Raw genomic sequence first — 19,881 nt, forward strand, 5'->3', positions numbered from 1 at the left:
CGTCCCACCTGGTCAACATCCGATGAAATTGCAGAGCGCCAAATTCAAAATACAGTATTATAAATATTTAACTTTCATAAAATCACAAGTGCATTACATCAAAATAAAGCTTAACTTCCTGTTAATCCAGCCAAGGTGTCTGATTTCAAAAAGGCTTTACGGCAAAAGCAAACCATGCGATTATCTGAGGACAGCGCCCCGCATACAAATGCATGACAAATAATTTTCAACCAGGCAGTTGCGACACGAAATTCAGAAATAGCGATATAATAAATGCCTTAACTTTGAAGATCTTCTTCTGTTGGCACTCCAAAAGGTCTCAGTTACAGTGGGGCAAAAAAAGTATTTAGTCAGCCACCAATTGTGCAAGTTCTCCCACTTAAAAAGATGAGCGAGGCCTGTAATTTTCATCATAGGTACACTTCAACTATGACAGACAAAATGAGAAAAAAATCCAGAAAATCACATTGTAGGATTTTTAACTTTTTCTCAGGACTGTTGATATCTAGTGGAAGACCTAGGAACTGCAATCAGGAGGATTTCTCCTTATAATAAATGTGCCATTGAAATCAGTGTTATGCTGAATTTCTTTATTTTTGGGATGGTTTGTCCTTGGGGTTTCGCCTGCCATTTCAGTTCTGTTATACTCACAGACATTATTTTAATAGTTTTAGAAACTTTAGAGTGTTTTCTATCCAAATCTACCAATTATGTGCATATCAGCTTCTGGGCCTGAGTAGCAGGCAGTTTACTTTGGGCATGCTTTTCATCCGGACGTCAAAATACCTCCCCCTAGCCCAAAGAGGTTTCGAACATTGTGGGTCTAATAGTGTTGTTTCTCTCTGTGTGTTTGTGTTGTGTCAGTGGAGCCAAGTCTTCTCTCACCCTGGACTAAAGTGACCCCAGCTTCAGAACTGAACCATACAGCATCACCACTCACTGACTGGTAAGGATAGTTCATGATAGAATATATGCTATTTAGCAGACACTTCTATGAACAGTCATGCATGCGTAGAGTTAAAATACGGGTGGGCTCAGGAATTGTACCCACTATCCTGGCATCACATGTGCTATGCTCTGAGCTACAGATGATTGTTAACTTATTGTCTTCTCCTCGCGTTGCTCTTAGACATGTACAGTATTGTCCTCTGGGTACGTTCCATACGTTTTGACTCTAGAGGCTCTAGAGTTTCTTTGTTCCTTTTTGAACATTTTTAGGGATACCTTAAGGGCTCTTAAATTCAAAATCAAATCGCTAAATGATCCTTGGTACAGTATGACCATTTTTAAACAATTCCATATATCTTAGTAGAACCCCCCCTCCCCCGGCTTAAACAGGGCTTAGACTCTAGAGAGTTAATGCTGTGACCCACCTTACACTAACAGTACATTATAACTAATGATGTGACCCACCTTACACTAACAGTACATTATAACTAATGATATTAATGATGTGACCCACCTTACACTAACAGTACATTATAACTAATGATATTGATTATAACTAATGATGTGACCCACCTTACACTAACAGTACATTATAACTAATGATATTAATGATGTGACCCACCTTACACTAACAGTACATTATAACTAATGATGTGACCCACCTTACACTAACAGTACATTATAACTAATGATATTAATGATGTGACTCACCTTACACTAACAGTACATTATAACTAATGATATTAATGATGTGACTCACCTTACACTAACAGTACATTATAACTAATGATGTGACCCACCTTACACTAACAGTGCATTATAACTAATGATAATGATGTTTAAGCTAATAACTGTCACTCAGTTCATATCTGGAATATTGTTAGATGCACACCTGTGTGTGTGTGCGTGTGTGTGTGTGTGTGTGTGTGTGTGTGTGTGTGTGTGTGTGTGTGTGTGTGTGTGTGTGTGTGTGTGTGTGTGTGTGTGTGTGTGTGAGAGCATCTATGTGTGTTTGTATGTGAGGCTGTGTGAATGTGTGTGTGCATCTATGTGTGTTTGTGTGTGTGTGTGTGTGTGTGTGTGTGTGTGTGTGTGTGTGTGTGTGTGTGTGTGTGTGTGTGTGTGTGTGTGTGTGTGTGTGTGTGTGTGTGTGTGTGTGTGTGTGTGTGTGTGTGCATCGTGTCACTGCAGTGTTATGTTCACAGCTTGTGGTCATGTCCCAGGCCTGATTATGAGATTGGTTTGGCAGCGGTCACCATTCTGTTACACTGACCCGGACACTGCCCACTGTGCGTGTGTGTGTGAAGAGGAGGGGACCTCTACATGCTGTGTGTGTGTGTGTGTCTGAACCCCCTCTCACCATGGTTAGCTGCTCTTTTACATCAGTCCCCATCCATCCCCACTTTGCCACAGAGCCTGTATAGATCTGATGAGACAACCTGCTGTTTAAACAAAGAACGGGTTAAATGAATCATCATCAAACATGAACTATAAACACCTTTTACTCTCCTAAAGATACTGCACATGTATTGAATCTATTGTCTAACGATCATGGAAAAGCAACCCCTTTTGAGGACATTTTCACCATGTAAAACATTGAAGTCCAACCTCTAGGCATTCTCATTGTAATGTCCTCCAAACATCAGTATTTCATATGCTGTGTCTCTGATCCAGACAGAATATCAGTCTGTCCCTTGTGCCTGCCTGTTTCGTCCCTGTCCCTGTCCCTGTCCTCGTCCTACTATAGTGACCATGGTATAGAGCTCTGTAATTGGCCACTAGCTTGCCTGTGACTGGCTGTGATCAGTGGAATGATGGGAACGTATCGGTGCTTGGAGAGAGCAGCTATTAAAACATTACAGCAGCCATTACTGCCGCCTGGCTGGACTAACGAACATATGCTTCCTCCACCAATGCCTAAACTCTTATTTATGGATTTCATTTAATGTGCAGGAAGAAATTTCAATTAAAGTTGGTCTTCCGCTGCCTCCGGAGAGTGGCAGAGTATAATAACATGGTAATTTTTTATACATCTTTATGAGGAATGAGAAAATTAATTATTTGTGACAAGCTGTAATGATTGGGACTTGGAACAGTTGTAGCTGAACAGTTTGAGGCCCGTTTTTTCTGGCACTGAGCTGAAAGAGAAAGAGGTGAAGCTTGCACAGGAGCACACATGCACACATGCACACACACACACACACCAACACACACAGATAAAGGCGTGCACACTCACACTGAAACAAATCTGGGATGTTTTCATTCATGTTCTGTAGAGTTAGGCGGTTACTTTTGTGCTTTCAAAGCACTGTTCCTGCGTCTTTTCCAGAATGGTCAGATAGTGAAGATTTAGAAAGGGATAACAGTAGGGGGAGGCAGAGCAGAGGAGACAGTGGGAGAGGAGAGTGGGGAGGGGAGGGGGGGGGGGTCTCCTGTAGGGAAAGTCGGGAGTCTTGTCTTGTAAATGAGTCATGCAGGCAGGGGATCCTGTTCCCCTGTCTAATGTCATCGCCGTGTTTGATGTCGTTAGAGTGCGTGTACTAGAGTGTACCGTAAAGGAACAGCAGGTCCTCCACGTCAAGGTCACCACACATTATTATTCACAAGCTACAGCCTTCCCGAACAGGGCCCATCACTTTAATAATGATCACACAACCCCCTCGCTCCCACCCCTCTCTCTCTCTCTCTCTCTCTCTCTCTCTCTCTCTCTCTCTCTCTCTCTCTCTCTCTCTCTCTCTCTCTCTCTCACACACACACACCCCTGTTTGAGATCCATCTATTTAAACCAGTTTGACAGAAATGTTTGATATTATGCAGTTCATATATCCAGTAGAGGTTGATACTATAGTTGTGTTTCAGAACAATATCAGTCTCCATATTGTCAGGGACATTCTGTGGCACACTAACTACACTTGACTGGACAGTCTCTGTGAGTGTAGGGGTGGATGAGCTATGTGTGTTTGTGCGGCCAACTGAAAGTGGGCATTAGTGTCCTCCGACTGTGTCACCAGGTTAGAAGAGGGCCACCTGTGTGTGTGTGTGGTTTTCGTGTGTGAATGTGTGTGTGTATAAATGTATGTGTGCACAGTGTGTGCATGTGTGTGTGTCTGTTCACAGAAGCCATTACATGTTATTTATTTATCCTGTTCCATTTTGTCATGTGCTGATTGATCCACTGCCCCCCCCCCTCCCGGGGACAGACAACAGCAGGCCCCACCCTCCCTCTGCATTATACATGACTGGACAGGGACGGACCACAGGTGTCGCCAAGCGAAGAGCCCGCTCTGTCTGCCGAACAATAGCTAATCTTCCATGCTGTGTGTGTCTTTGTGGGTGTGTATATGTCTGTGTGTTCGCTTGGAAAACGAGAAAAAAGTGCCAATATTATTGCTCTTTGTCACTCTTGAGCCAACATAGCAACAACATAGCCAGAAACACTTCCTCAAAATATTAAAATCAATCCAAGATAAATCAAGAAATTTAAATTTAGAAATTTAATAAATCAAGTTTTTCCCGAGTTCTTAGTTGTGCAATTTGACATCTAAGTAAGATGTTTTGTGCAGTATTTCTCAAGAGAAAACTAGTCGTCTCTTGTTGAATGACAACGAACACTTCATTGAAGAACCCCGTCCATAGTTCCCACTCCTAATACAGAGGAGTACTGTTGACCAATCACCGACGAAGGGGCCTACACTTCAGCTACCGAACTTTGAATTGCCTCAAGAAATGTTGTCCAGAACAGCCGGAAAGAAATTCCCGCTGAACAGCAAAATTAACAAAAACATCACAACACTTCGTCATAATATATACGCAAACTGGGAAGCATGCGACAGGCTTAGCGGTCCCTCTTGCTCTGTATATTTGCACCGGAGGTCACTTTCTCACCCAGAGTTCCCTGCTAATGAAGCCCCACCTTCATGCAAATGATCACACTGTTAACCCCAATCAGAGGGGTCGCTGAGTCTGCATCAATCCCCATCTCCCTGAGTGCTACAAGGGGTTAGGGCTACAAGGTTCCACCGTCACAGACACACAGGTAATTAACATGACTTAGACAGTGAGAGACTGCGAGCCACTGGGGTGTGTGTGTGTTACAAATGGGATTCAACCTAGTGTCAAGGTACTATTACGACTGAGTACACAGGTTATCACCCAAGTGTACACTCACTTTAGTCTCAATTAGCCATTACTGTTGTCTTGTCTGAACATGACGGAAGGTGTTCCTTGTGGATCACAATGATCTGCCTCTGAATGTTAGCTGTTCCTAGCATCTTATTTAATAATAAATGCCATTTAACAGATGCTTTTATCCAAATTGACTTACAGTCATGCGTGCACACAATTTATGTACGGGTGGTCCCAGGAATCGGACCATCTACCCTGGCATTACAAGCATCATGCTCTACCAAATGAGCTACAGAGGACCGTCTTGGCTACATGTTTATTTTGTCTGTCTGTGACTGACTGAAGGTGTTAGTTCTCGGTTTAGTGTCTCGAAGCTCGGTGTTATTTCCTGTTGTCCTGTAAGGGTCTAGTGTGTTTGACTTGGATGACTGTGAATGGTTGGAGGTTGGTGCTGAACCGATGACCCTGAAACTACAGTTCCTAACAGTGGTCCAGTGTTAGTGATGCTCTGAGACAAACACAGGAAATGTTGAATGATGTGCAGCCCACATGTTTGAGATGTCACAGAGGCTTGAGGTAGAAGTTGCTGTTAACCACATATCTACGATCAGTTTACCCCCACCCCCAATCCTAACCTTAACCAAGAGGTGGATGGATAAAGATCTTGGACCAGTGGTAATAGGAGAGACTATCTACATCATGATGAAGGTTACAGATTCACAGGTGAATGTTTTTGGTGTGTCACTGAGATGTCAGTCGCTCCATTGGTATTCACTGACTATCTCCCTCTTCTTTAATGTATTCTCAGACATATCTGCTGCTCTGCTGTGTGCACATGCATGTGTGTGTACGTGCGTACATGTACTTTTGTGTATGCATGCGTGCATGCATGCGAGTTTGTGTGTGTGTATAGCCTGCTTCCAAGACAGAAGACGAAGGAGTTACAAGTGAAGAGTACTTGTTCCTTAGAACACCCTGGTATCCATTCCAGAGGACACACACACACTATGTGTCCCAAATGGCCCCCTTTTCCTACATAGTGCACTACTTTTGACCAAGGCCCTATGGGTCCTTGTTTAAAGTAGTGCGCTATATAGGGAATAGGGTGCCATTTGGGATGTAGACATACTGATCACTGATCAAGTATTCATATCATTAGCCGTCAGGCCATAGGGGAGTATTCTAGTTAGAGGACTATTGAAAGACTACCATAAGAGAACTGTCATTGGGTTGGCTGGCATAAACCAATCAGCATTTCCCATGATCTTCTATTCAATTACTGTAGTTACATTCTGAATTCAGTCTATTCTCAATGAAAAACAACACAATTATTGATTTGACTAGAGAGTGCGTCAATGTTCGTCTTGTCTTGTATTTTAGTTGTTTAAGGCTATTCAACTGCTGGCCCGCGGGCCAGATCTGGGCCATTTATCAGTTTAGAATGGCCCTTAGATCCCCGTAGACATCTGATGTTTAGTGCCAAAAGGAGCCCTCGTTCAATATTCTCCAATGGGAGATTCTGTTTTGCTGTAGTCCTGTCCATTAAATGCGGTCAATCAATATCACCCAGCATACCAGTTCAAGCCAATCAGAACTGCTAACAGGGGTACAGGGTTAGGGTCCGATCATCATCTAGCCTGCAACGTCGCTTCGTAGTCTGCTGAGCAGCACAATCTACTTTTACATAACGACGTTCGGTGGCTAAGCAACAGTAATAAAGCTATTGAGAGAGCAGCCTATGTGCGTTTAGGGAGGAGACGGTTGCTTTTATCCGTGATTGCCGTCACAAGAAAGCAAACACATGACTAGTGGAGATGCTTGATGAGGAATTCCTAACAGATGTGGTGTAGTTTGTTATAGGGAGCTGTCCTCTACTGATGCGGGTGAGAGAGACTACTGCACAAAAGCTAGTCAACTAAGATATGCCATTCATAAAAGGTTTCTATGTGTAAAAAACAACAACAAAGGCCTGCCGGGTGGCACAGTGTCTAGGGCACTGCATCGCAGCACTATCTGTGCCACCAGAGACTCTGGGTTCGCGCCCAGGCTCTGTCGCAGCCGGCCGGGACCGGGAGGTCTGTGGGGCGATGCACAATTGTCCGTGTTAGGGAGGGTTTGGCTGCTGGGTTTATCCTTGCCTCATCGTGCACTAGCGTCTCCTGTGGCGGGCCGGGTGCAGTGCACGCTAACCATGTCTCCAGGTGCACAGTGTTTCCTCTGACACATTGGTGCAGCTGGCTTCCGGGTTAGATGCGCGCTCTGTTAAGAAGCAGTGCGGCTTGGTTGGGTTGTGTATCGGAGGACGCATGGCTTTCAACCTTTGTCTCTCCCAAGCCCGTACGGGAGTTGTAGCGTTGAGACAAGATAGTGGCTACTAACAATTGGATGCCACAAAAAGGGGGTAAAATAAAAGAATATAAAAAACACAACAACAAGACAGATAAAATAACTAAATTATAAAGAAATCGAAAATAGAACAAAATAGGATGCTGGTCAACTGAGATATTCCATGCATAAAAGGTTTTCTATGTCTAAATAAAAACAATGTATGTAAAATGGACAGAAAAGTGGAAATGTATTAATGTGTTCCAGGGCAACTTTATAATAAGTAAATATGTGTTCCATTATTTAAACCATTTTATGCACTAAATGAGGCTAATCTTAAATCACTTATAATGTACTTTCAGCAAATATTATTTTAATAAAAGTGCCTTATAAGATTATAATTGTGTTTGTGCATTGTTTTTTATACTGGTCTTAGGTGTAATACCATGTAGAAAATAACAAATCTGGCCCCTGTAAGAATATAGTTGAATAGCCCTGGTTGAACAACAACAAGTACATCATGTGAACTTACAATAACTTCCTGAACTATTCACATGGTAGGTTGTCAGTGCTTTTCCCTGAAGAGGCTCTGTTCTCGCTCCCTCTTTCTCCCTCTCTTTTCACTTTGTCTCTTCCTCTCCTTGCTCTCTTTACTCGCTCTCTCTGCTATTTCTCTCTTTCTCTTTTACTCTCTCCTGGGGTTTCTTGGTGGGTCTGGAGAAGGTAAGAGAGAGACAGGGAGAGAGAGAGAGAAAGAAACACAACCCCGTCTCTAAAATGGACACTGTGGACAGCCAGCCATCCGGGGCTCCATTGTTCCCCTGTGTGATGTGGAGAAGAAAGGCAGATGGAGAGAAAGAAAGAAGAGAGGGAGAGAGAAGAAAGAGTTGTTTGATAGTGCTGTGGAGTCTGTGTGAATGAACAGTGAAGGGCACCCATTGTCTTCCAGCGACCTCCATTTGGTACTGTATGGTCCCTTTTACTGCACTGTCTACCGCCACAATACCTCCTTTCTGCTCCTCCTCTCTCTTAAAGAAAAAAGGGATTAGTAAAACAGAGGAATTGCGTGTCCAGATTCCCAACTATCAGCCACAACGCACACAAAAGAGGGCAGAGATTTTCTCCCTTCTCGCTATTTTCCTCTCCTCTCCTCTCCTCTCCACTCCTCTCCTCTCCTCTCCTCTCCTCACCTCTCCTCTCCTCTCCTCGCTCCTCCCCTCCCTTCTTCTCCTCTCCTCTCCTCTCCTTTCCTCTCCTCTCCTCTCCTCTCTCCTCTTCTCCTCTCCTCTCCTCTCCCCTCTTCTCCTCTCCTCTCCTCTCCCCTCTTCTCCTCTCCTCTCCTCTCCTCTCCTCTCCTCTCCTCTCCTCTCCTCTCCTCTCCTCTCCTCTCTTCTCTTCTCCCCTCCTCTTCTCTCCTCTCCGCTCCTCTCGTCTCCCCTCTTCTACCCTCCTCCTCCTCCTCCTCCTCCTCCTCCTCTCTCTCTCTCTCTCTCTCTCTCTCTCTCTCTCTCTCTCTCTCTAGTTAGCTGAGGTAAATGTGATTGTGGTAATGTTTTTAACTACCAGAGGAATGCAGGGTATTTTAGGCCGGGGAATGACGGACAAGAGCAGCTGCATTTCCTGTTTATCCAGCTCATGTCTGAGATACTGGAGAGGAACAGGGGATGCATTCATCCCTCCTTCTCTCTACCTCCACTGACCTCCTCCTCCGGGCCTCCTCTCATTCTTCTCCCCCTCTATCTCTCTATCACACTCTTTCTGACTCTCTCAATTTCTTTCTCTGACTTGCTCCACTCTTTCCCTTCCAATTTTGCCTTGCTATTCACTCACTCACTCTCTGTCGTTTGCTCTCTTGCTCTTCCTCTCCCACACAACAGTATCTATCAGACAACTGTCCTGTTATCTGAGGCTGTATAATACCAGTCAAGACGTAGATACATACGGAGGAGTTGCACTCATTTGTTTGTCCACCTCCTCTCTCTATCTCTCCCAGCCCACTTTCAAGCCCTGTGCCCTTGATAGATGACAGACAGACAGACAGACAGACAGACAGACAGACAGACAGACAGACAGACAGACAGACAGACAGACAGACAGACAGAGGCTGGAAGAAATTAAAAGACTTGTGTTCTGTCCTGTCCTGTCACTATTGTACTGATTCATTGTTTGAGTACAGACTGACTGAATGACTACATCGGAGTCAACGTTACACAACTCTCCAACCCAAGGCTCTTTTCGTCAATCTGGCTTTGGAAGATAGCTAGTCCTTATACAGTAGAACTGACTATCTGCCTCACATTGACTGACTGGCTATTTTAATCCTTGTCTGGCATTGGCAGTGGCCATCTAGTCAGACCCAATAATTAGTTCTTTACAAACTGTCTGAATGTCACTGAGAAGTCAGTTATTGGATATGGTGTTTTTAAGGAAATGTATAATACCAAATTGTTCAAAGTTTGAAAGTGGAGAAGTTCTCAAAGTTCAGGAATGAAGGTTGCCCTTCTTAATCCGAAACAATTTTGTATCGTACACATTCAATGTTTAAAATAGCCACACAATATATTAAATATGCAGTAAGTACATTCTAATTCCATCTCTTCAAAATAATATGTTTCAAAGTTTGAATGTTCTATTCTTGCGCACATTATTTTACATGCATACTGAATATAAAGTAGATACATTCCAAATCCATCTCTTAACATATTTTAAAGTTTAAACAGTATTCAAAACCCAACCCTACTTCAGAAGTGTCACTACAAAACAAACACTCCCTCCCTTTAAGTGAAGCGTAAATATGACCCTTGACCTTGTCCTGCATCTCATTGCTTCTGTGTTACTGTGTCTCTCCTTCAAGTCCGGCCCCTCTCAAAGGCGCTTTGAAGTAATGAAGATGGAAGATTAAACAAAAGCAACAATTATATTTGTCGGTGAATTAAACCTCCATCAATCTCACTTAATCACTCTCTAATATCTCCTCAGACACTGAAATGGAAGCATAATGCTGTTGAAGGTTAATAGGTTTTATGCTTGAACTTCTCCTCGGGAGGAGAGAGAAGGAGTCAGGTTTTTAGGCATGTTTGTAATAACAACGGTTACCAAAACTACAGCTTGTAGATATGAACATGCATCATTGACAAAAATATCTCTCTCTTGCTCTCCACCCCATACCCCCCCCATACCCTATCTCATTCCCAAACCTTCTCCTTCAAGTGAGCAAGTAAAAGCCCAGTCCTCCCACATGCTGTTTAGGGGGGAGAGATGAGTCCGACAGTTCCTCTCTTCCTCTCTCTGTAGTGTCGCCCACAGGTGGTTCGTCCTCTCCTTCAGCACAGCTGTCCTCCGATTGTCTCAGCACGGCGCTGTGTGTGTGTGTGTCTATGCGTGTGTGTGCGTGCGTGCATACGTTTGTGTGAGTGTGTCTGTGTGTGTTGTGCGGTGTATGTGTGTCAGCCCTGCATGTGTGTGTGTGTGTGTGTGTGTGTATGTGTGTGTGTATAACAAAACCTCAGCAGATGGATTGCTGTTTATAGCCAGTAAATAAAGGACCTGCCTGGTAAACATAAGAACAGGGATTCAGGGTGGCAGGGTAGCCTAGTGGTTAGAGCGTTGGACTCGTAACCGGAAGGTTGAGTTCAAACCCCCGAGCTGACAAGGTACAAATCTGTCGTTCTGCCCCTGAACAGGCAGTTAACCCACTGTTCCCAGGCAGTCATTGAAAATAAGATTGTGTTCTTAACTGACTTGCCTGGTTAAATAAAGGTAAAATTTAAAAATGTAATATATTATCCCAGGATTAGAAAGAAAGCAAGAGAAGAGAAGAGAAGATTGCACAGGTTGTGTGATTTACAGTTGAACACTTAGGGAGGCAGGAAGCACGGTCAGCCCAGTGCAGTCTCAGATGAGTTACTATTTCCTAGCGTGTCAGAAGTCATGGCTGGTCACAGAGGTGGACAGGGTTGAACAGAGACCCAGGTCTCCAATCTCTGATCGATATTACAGGCCAGGTTGTATATCTCCATTTGACACTCAGATGACACACTCACAAACATCACAAATCAAAATCAAAGTTTATTGGTCGCTTACACAGTTTCGCCAATGTTCTAGCGGGTGCAGTGAGATGCTTATGTTACTATCTTCTAACAATGCAGGAAAATGTCAAAGAAGTACACAGAAAAATGACTATAATAAAATACAAAAATGGACTCTGCTTACGCCAAAACCTGACTCTGCCATCAGCATGACGCAACAGGAACCAGGAAGGTCTTTCCACTCAATTTTCCAGTGTTGGTGATCCCGTAGTCACTGTATCCGTTTCTTCTTGTTATTAGCCGATAGGAGTGGAACCCGGTGTGGTCGTCTGCTGCGCCAGTATTTGCCTGTTTGTGGCCCGCATGTTAGCTTGCTATTCTCTTTCGACCTTGCCATTCTTCTTCGACCTGCCATTCTCCTTCAACCTCACGTTTTAAGTTTTTTGGTTATAAATGACCAATCAACTTCAATGAACGAAGGAGATTAATTGTGTTTTCTGCCCATGATATCATTTGTGACCCACAGCCTAGATTCGGTCCTGTTTAGCAATTTGAAATGGTGTTTTTTTACATTGGATAAAAGTAGAGACTGAGCTAGAAAATTGTATGTCATACACTGCAGTTGAGGAACAATTCTGCTTTGAAAGTTGATAAACTTACTTTTGAGAAAATGGCCCGCGAATGTTTTGTCTACACCCTCTTAGCCCTACGTATCTCTTTAAAGTTTCACAGCATAATAAACAAGCAATTATTTCAAGACGAAAAGTGGTGAAAGTAGTAGCAAAAACTAGTAGTAAAAATACACTTGATCTAGTCCTATATCCTAATCTGACTTTGGTGCATTCATTGAAAGATGGATTGGACCAAGGTGCAGCATTGTAGGCATACATTTTTCTTTTATTTAAATGTGACCGAAAACACAACAAAATACAAAAACAAAGTAAAGCTGCATGCAGTGCAGACATCAACTACAGACAAACAAGATCCCACAATCCTTGGTGGGAAAAAAGGCTGCCTAAGTATGATCCCCAATCTAAGACAACGATAAACAGCTGCCTCTGATTGGGAACCATACTAGGCCAATAAAGAAACAGAAACATAGATTTGCCCACCCAAGTCACACCCTGACCTAACCAAATAGAGAATAAACAAGTCCACCTAAGGTCAGGGCGTGACAGCAGGTCATGTTGTTCTTCACATTGCCGTCTCTGGTAAACACACACTATATCAAATGAAATCTAAGTTTATTTGTCACATGCACAGGATACAGAAGGTGAAATTATACAGAAAGTGTACAGTGAAATGGTTACTTGCATATGGAAGTATTTTGTTTAGTCATGTAGCTAGCCAGTTAGCTAGCTAAACAATTAACCATAATCCCAACTCAAATGCCACATTCAAAACAACTGGAAACTCGGAAATCTCAGACTTCTTAGCGTTCAAAACACCTGGGAACTCTGAAAGAAAACAAACTCTGGCGGGATTTTTTATTATTTGAATGGTCATCCAACTTGGAATTCCAACTCGGGATCTCAGGCCTCTTTCTAGAGCTCCGACTTTCCAACCTGAAGATCACTGACCTCTTGATTTGACCTCGTATTTTCAGAGTTGTTTTGAACGTGGCAATACTACCATGCATTAATCTGCAGGTAGCTAAAGCTAACCAACTAGGTGTAATGTTTAGCTAGCTAGCTAACATTAGGCTATAACTAGCAATTCAAATGGATTTCTGAGATACTAATAATATTATTACACATATCATACACGTAACATTAGCTAATGAGCCAGCCAGCTAACGTTAGCTAGCTAGCTAACAGACCACTTTATGTTGCAATGAAAACGACTGTCTGACAAATTTAGAAACTTATCATATCTGAAATTAGACTCTTACCCGTAAACATGGATGGATGAACACTTTTCCCTCTCTGTCATGGATGCTATGGTTGCCCTTAGCTTGAGGAGACAGGGGTTTTATACAACAGCCTTCTTTCTGTGTTCTCTTTTTGGACTCTTCGCATTTGGCAACCATTTCTCTGATTCCACTTCTTCTGTGACAATGACACCATTTCTTCCCCGCCATTGTCATCGGAAGACTCTACAATGTCTGGTTCAATTAAGAGGTTTTCACCTAAATCAGTGATTTTCTCCGTTTGATTCATTTTCAGAGTCAAAGAGAGTCAACAGGGCACGATCATCCTCCAGAAAGTAGTCCATTACAAATGTTTCCCACTGAGCTATAGCGCTATTTACTTAAGGGCAGCAATGTTGAAAGCAGTAGCTGTCTACACAAGTGGATTGTATTTCTCATCATTAGTCATTTAGGTCAACATTGGATCATTCAGAGATCCTCACTGAACTTCTGGCGAGAGTTTGCTGCACTGAAAGTAAAGGGGCTGAATAATTTTGCATGCCCAAATCTTTCAGTTTTTGATTTGTTAAAAAAGTTTGAAATATCCAATAAATGTCGTTCCACTTCATGATTGTGTCCCACTTGTTGTTGATTCTTCACAAAAAAATACAGTTTTATATCTTTATGTTTGAAGCCTGAAATGTCGCAAAAGGTCGCAAATTTCAAGGGTTGCCGAATACTTTCGCAAGGCACTCTACGTCTAGTTTCTGGAAACGTGTCACATTTAAGGTCTTTTTCCACCGTCTTTTATGTCACTTATCTTGGTTTGGTAATGTGGTTTCTTCTTCTTTTTGTTAAGTTTAGTCACAGAATTTCGACATATACAGTATGTCAACCAATCAGATGAGCAGCCTGACTTGTTTGCCGCCTCTTTTGCGTCCTTTATTTGAAATATAACGTTTTTTAATTCATCATCAATCCAGAGGACTCTAGTCGTTAATTTCTTGTCAATTCTTGCCAACAATTATTATAAATAATTGTACAAATTCTTCCAGTGCTGAATCTGGATTCACTTCCTTGTGCACCATCAGACCATCATACATTAGGCCCAACCTTTGGCACATTGGCTTTCCTTGTTATTGACACAATGTTAATTATGGTCACTACAGCCAATGGGAACTGATATTTATTTGGAGCCAAGTTCTGCAGCAATAGTGAAGATACAATTGGACGTCACAGATCCAACTCGGTATCCACTCCAGTTAGTATCCACTCCAGTTGGTGGAGTGATATCCTGGGTCATATTACAGACATTAGTCACAGTTAGAAGTTTCCTCTTCAGAGGACGGCTAGTTGCTAACCAGTCAATGTTCAGGTCACCCAGAAAATAGACCTCTCTGTTAACATCACAAACGTTATCAAGCATTTGCACACATATTATCCATATACAGAATGTTAGCATTCGGTGGGCTATAGCAGCACCCCAAAAGCAGAGGCTTTAGATGAGGAAGGTGAACGTGCAACCACAACACTTGACATAAGATCATCTCTATTATGTTTTTTAGGAATATGATTCTGAGAATATACCGCAACACCTCCGCCATAGGCATTGCTGTGTTTTCTGTAGATGTTATATCCTTGTATTGCTACTGCTATCGTCAAATAAATGATCTAATTGAGTTTCAGAGATGGCCAGTATATGAATGTTATCCAATGTTTCCAAGTTATTGATTTAATGAACCTTACATACACTGAGTGTACAAAACATTAAGGACACCTGCTCTTTCCATGACATAGACTGACCAGGTGAATCCAGGTGAAAGCTGTGATCCCTTATTGATGTCACTTTTTAAATCCACTTCAATAAGTTTAGATGAAGGGGAGGAGACAGGTTAAAGAAGGATTTTTAAGCCTTGAGACAATTGAGACAGGAATTGTGTATGTGTACCATTCAGGGTGAATATTACAACATATTTAATTTGCCTTTGAACAGGGTATGGTAGTAAGTGTGTCAAGAACTGCAACACTGCTGAGTATTTCATGCTCAACAGTTTCCTCTGTGTATCAATAATGGTCCACCACCCATAAGACATCCAGCCAACTTGACACAACTTTGAGAAGCATTGGAGTCAAAAAGGGGGGTTCTTAATGTTTTGTGCACTCACTGTATATTAATATGACCTATTCTTAGCCCCTTCCTGGGTTGCTTGTCAGAGGTAGACATAATATGGAGAGAAAAATACAAATAAAAACAAAAACATTGTTTAGCATATAGTCAGTCAATCAGGCGCTTGTGAGTATTGGTGTGTATATGTGATTTTGGGTTGAAGCTACTGACCAGGAACATAATGTGCGTAAAACTGTATGTAAATGTTAGTAAAATGATTAGTGTTCAATGACTCTAAGTACATAGGGTAGCAGACTCATAGGTGCAGGGTAGAGTAACAAGTGGTCACTGGCTAGTGCCAGTGTCTAAGGTTCAGGGCAGGGTTCAGGGCACCCCTCACTGTGCAACTGGGTCAGGATCTAGCTTAGTGATGAGCTTTGAGGGCACTATGGTGTTGAACGCTGAGCTGTAGTCAATGAATAGCATTCTCACATAGGTGTTCCTTTTGTCCTGGTGTGAAAGGGCAGCGTGGAGTGCAATAGAGATTGCATCATCTGTGGATCTGTTGGGGCGGTATGCAAATTGGAGTGGGTCTAAGGTTTCTGGGATAATGGTGTTGATATGATCCATGGCCAGCCTTTCAAATCATTTCATGGCTCCAGATGTGAGTGCTCTGTGTCGTTAATTTAGACAGGATACCTTAGTGTTCTTGGGTACAGGAACTATGGTGATCTGCTTGAAACATGTTTGTATTACAGACTGAGTCAGGAACAGATTGAAAATGTTAGTGAAGACACTTGCCAGTTGGTCAGCGCATGCTCGGAGTACACCTCCTGGTAATGCATCTGGCCCTGCGGCCTTGTGAATGTTGATCTGTTTAAAGGTCTTACTCACATCGGCTACGGAGAGCGTGATCACACAGTCATCCGGAACAGCTGATACTCTCATGCATGTTTGAGTGTTACTTGCCTCGAAGCGAGCATAGAAGTAATTTAGCTCATCTGGTAGGCTCGTGTTGCTAGGCAGCTCACGGCTGTGCTTCCCTTTGTAGTCTGTAATAGTTTGCAAGCCCTGCCACATCAGACAAGCGTCGGAGCCAGTGTAGTACAATTCAATCTTAGTTCTGTATTCATGCTTTGCCTGTTTGATGATTTGTCAGAAGGCATAGCGGGATTTTCAGGTTAGAGTCCTGCTCCTTGAAAGTGGCAGCGCGGATGTTGCCTGTAATCCATGGCTTCTGGTTGGGGTATGTACGTACAGTCACTGTGGGGAGCGTCACTGTGAGAGAGATTGTATATGTCCATAAACACTCCACCCAGCTGGTCTGCACATGGCTTGCTTTCCCTTTATAATCCATGATGGTCTGGAGTCCCTGCCACATGCATCTCATGTCTGAGCCGTTGAATTGCGACTCCAATTTGACCCTGTACTGTCGTTTTGCCTCTTTGATTACCTTACAGAGGTCATAGCTGGTCTGTTCATGCACCTCCATGTTCACAGTCAACTTGCTGTGGTTAAATGCTGTGGTTTGCGTTTTGACTTTTGCGCAAATGTTTTTTTTTACCAAGTTTTTGGGGTTTGGATAAGTTCTAATCATCACAATAGGGACAACATCCACTATGCACTTCCTGATGAACCCAGTCACCGAGTCATTGTATACGCCGATACTATTCCCAGAGGTTACACAGAACATTTCCCAGTCTGCGTGATGAAAAGAGTCTTGAAGCATAGATTTTGATTGGTCAGATCAATGTTGAATGTGGATGGTTTTGCTATAGGTGGGGAGGAGCAGGATACATGAAGACTGAGCCTGATTAGAAGCGTGTTCTCTCCCCACAGGAGATGTGTTTATAGAATTTTGGAGTGTTTTCCTCAGATTTCCTTAATTAAAGTCCCCAGTTATAATAAATGCAGCCTCGGGATATGTGGTTTCCAGTTTGCACAAAGTAAAGTGTAGTTCCTTTTTACTGTATCAGACTAACCAAAGAAAAGGATTTCAGGATGTAATGCGTTCGGGCTTCGATGGTGAGCTATTCCAGATCGGGAAAACAAAAGGACTTGAGTTCCAGGGAGTCCAAACAAAGGATCCAAGTCGGGGAGAATATATCTGGGGAAGATTCTATTCATGTTAATTACAATGGATCATTACTTTATTTCAGGTGAGTGACTCAGATACGGTGGATGTCCAGAAAAGTTATTTTCAGACCTAATGTCCAAAAGTTATTTTCAGCTGTAGGTAATAATACTGGAAATAACACGCTTTTTTTGTTTTAAATACAGCAAAGTTGGCTAGACCTTAGAAACAGGGCATGAACACACAAACAAACACAAACACACACACTCCTCAATCCCCAAACACATGATCTTATACATCAGCTCAGATCACTGTGGTAGCGCATGATCGTCATAGTAGCCCAGGAAAGAGCCTCAGCTAATAGGATGTCACAACTGAGATGAGACAGGAAGATAAAGACTGGAGGATGAAGACTGTAATTCCACTAAAGGACTACTTCCCCTCGGAGTTCAGGTCGCTAGGGAAACCATCAGTAAAGCCATGCGATGAGGCTGAGCGTGTGCCTGCAGAGGGGATCGAAACACTCCAGTTCACTAATATTGATTTCCCCCTCTCTTTTTCTCTCTTCTGCTCCTCCACTTCTCTACTCTCAGTAGCTCTTGAGCACTGTGTGTAGTGCAGAGAGAGAACAAGTAGATTGGGTGACTCATGCCTCATTTATCTCTGTCACCTCTCTCTCTCTCTCTCTCTCTCTCTCTCTCTCTCTCTCTCTCTCTCTCTCTCTCTCTCTTTCTCTCCTTCTCTGCAATCACATATATTTCTCTGAGCAGAGCTGTACTTACTGACTTACTGTCAGTCAAGCAGCCATACAACATGTGCGTGTGTGTGCGTGTGTGTCCGGCGGTGTTGGGAAAGGGAGATAAAAATGTCCATTCTATCCAATGGACAATTTTTTTTATTCTATTCTACATATAATAATGTCCTCTATACCAACTCTATAACACACCTCATCCAACTGACCAAAGTCTTGTTCAACTTATCAAGGCCTTGGTTATTGGGTGATAATAATGAAATAAATATGCACACACAAGTAGTCTTACGAACATCCTCCTTGTTTACATCCTTTCAGTAGAGTACATGGTAATAGATACTACTCAAATGTATGCAAAACAACACAATAGCCTTACAATCTGCTTCCTGTGTGTATTCTTCAATACATTATAAAGCATGTACAATATTTCAATAGATTATATAGATATTGTAGCAAAATGCGGGGCAGAATAGTGAACCTAAGTTGCTGGCGTGAAAGGCAAACATAAGGTTAACTTAATTGTAATGTGGCTCATATTGCAAGGATCACTACAATATAAATGAGGCGTGCAGTCGGATAAATACTTCTAGATTAACCTCTAGCGTCAAGCAATCCCGTATCCGGGAGCGTAATCATAGCCTCAAGCTCATTAGCATAACGCAACATTAACTATTCATGAGAATCGCAAATGAAATGAAATAAATATATTGGCTCACAAGCTTAGCCTTTTGTTAACAACACTGTCATCTCAAATTTTCAAAATATTATTTTCAACCATAGCTACACAAGCATTTGTGTAAGAGTATTGATAGCTAGCATAGCATTAAGCATAGCATTCAGCAGGCAACATTTTCACAAAAACAAGAAAAGCATTCAAATGAAATCATTTACCGTTGAAGAACTTTGGATGTTTTCAATGAGGAGACTCTCAGTTAGATAGCAAATGTTCAGTTTTTCCAAAAATATTATTTGTGTAGAAGAAATCGCTCCGTTTTGTTCATCACGTTTGGCTAAGAAAAAGAAAAACGAAAATTCAATCATTACAACACCAAACTTTTTTCCAAATTAACTCCATAATATCGACAGAAACATGGCAAACGTTGTTTAGAATCAATCCTCAAGGTGTTTTTCACATATCTATTCGATGATAAATCATTCGTGGCAGTTGCCTTTCTCCTCTGAACCTAATGGAAAAGTGGACGCAGCTGGAGATTGCGTAATAATTTCGACGGAGGACACCAAGCGGACACCTGGTAAATGTAGTCTCTTATGGTCAATCTTCCAATGATATGCCTACATATAAGTCACAATGCTGCAGACACCTTGGGGAAACGACAGAAAATGTAGGCTCATTTCTGGCGCATTCACAGCCATATAAGGAGACATTGGAACACAGCGCATTCAAAATCTGGGGCATTTCCTGTATGAAATTTCATCTTGGTTTCGCCTGTAGCATTAGTTCTGGGGCACTCACAGACAATATCTTTGCAGTTTTGGAAACATCAGGGTGTTTACTTTCCAAAGCTGTCAATTATATGCATAGCCGAGCATCTTTTCGTGACAAAATATCTTGTTTAAAATGCGAACGTTTTTTTATCCCAAAATTAAAAGAGCGCCCCCTATATCGAAGAAGTTAATGGGATAAAATAACCACATTGCCCTCCTTGAATACAG

General features: G+C 42.4%; 1 protein-coding gene across 1 annotated transcript in view; it reads left to right on the plus strand.

The window, feature by feature from the left end:
- The first annotated feature begins 868 nt into the window (after positions 1 to 868).
- Positions 869 to 19,881, plus strand: part of LOC135514841 (transcription factor SOX-5-like) — a 211,783-nt gene continuing 192,770 nt past the window's right edge. Inside the window, exon 1 of the mRNA XM_064938496.1 lies at positions 869 to 946. The gene's annotated coding sequence lies outside the window, so the exon portion shown is untranslated. The remainder of the gene's footprint in view (positions 947 to 19,881) is intronic.

Source organism: Oncorhynchus masou, chromosome 26 (assembly GCF_036934945.1).
Source record: "Oncorhynchus masou masou isolate Uvic2021 chromosome 26, UVic_Omas_1.1, whole genome shotgun sequence".
Taxonomy (NCBI): Eukaryota; Metazoa; Chordata; class Actinopteri; order Salmoniformes; family Salmonidae; genus Oncorhynchus; species Oncorhynchus masou.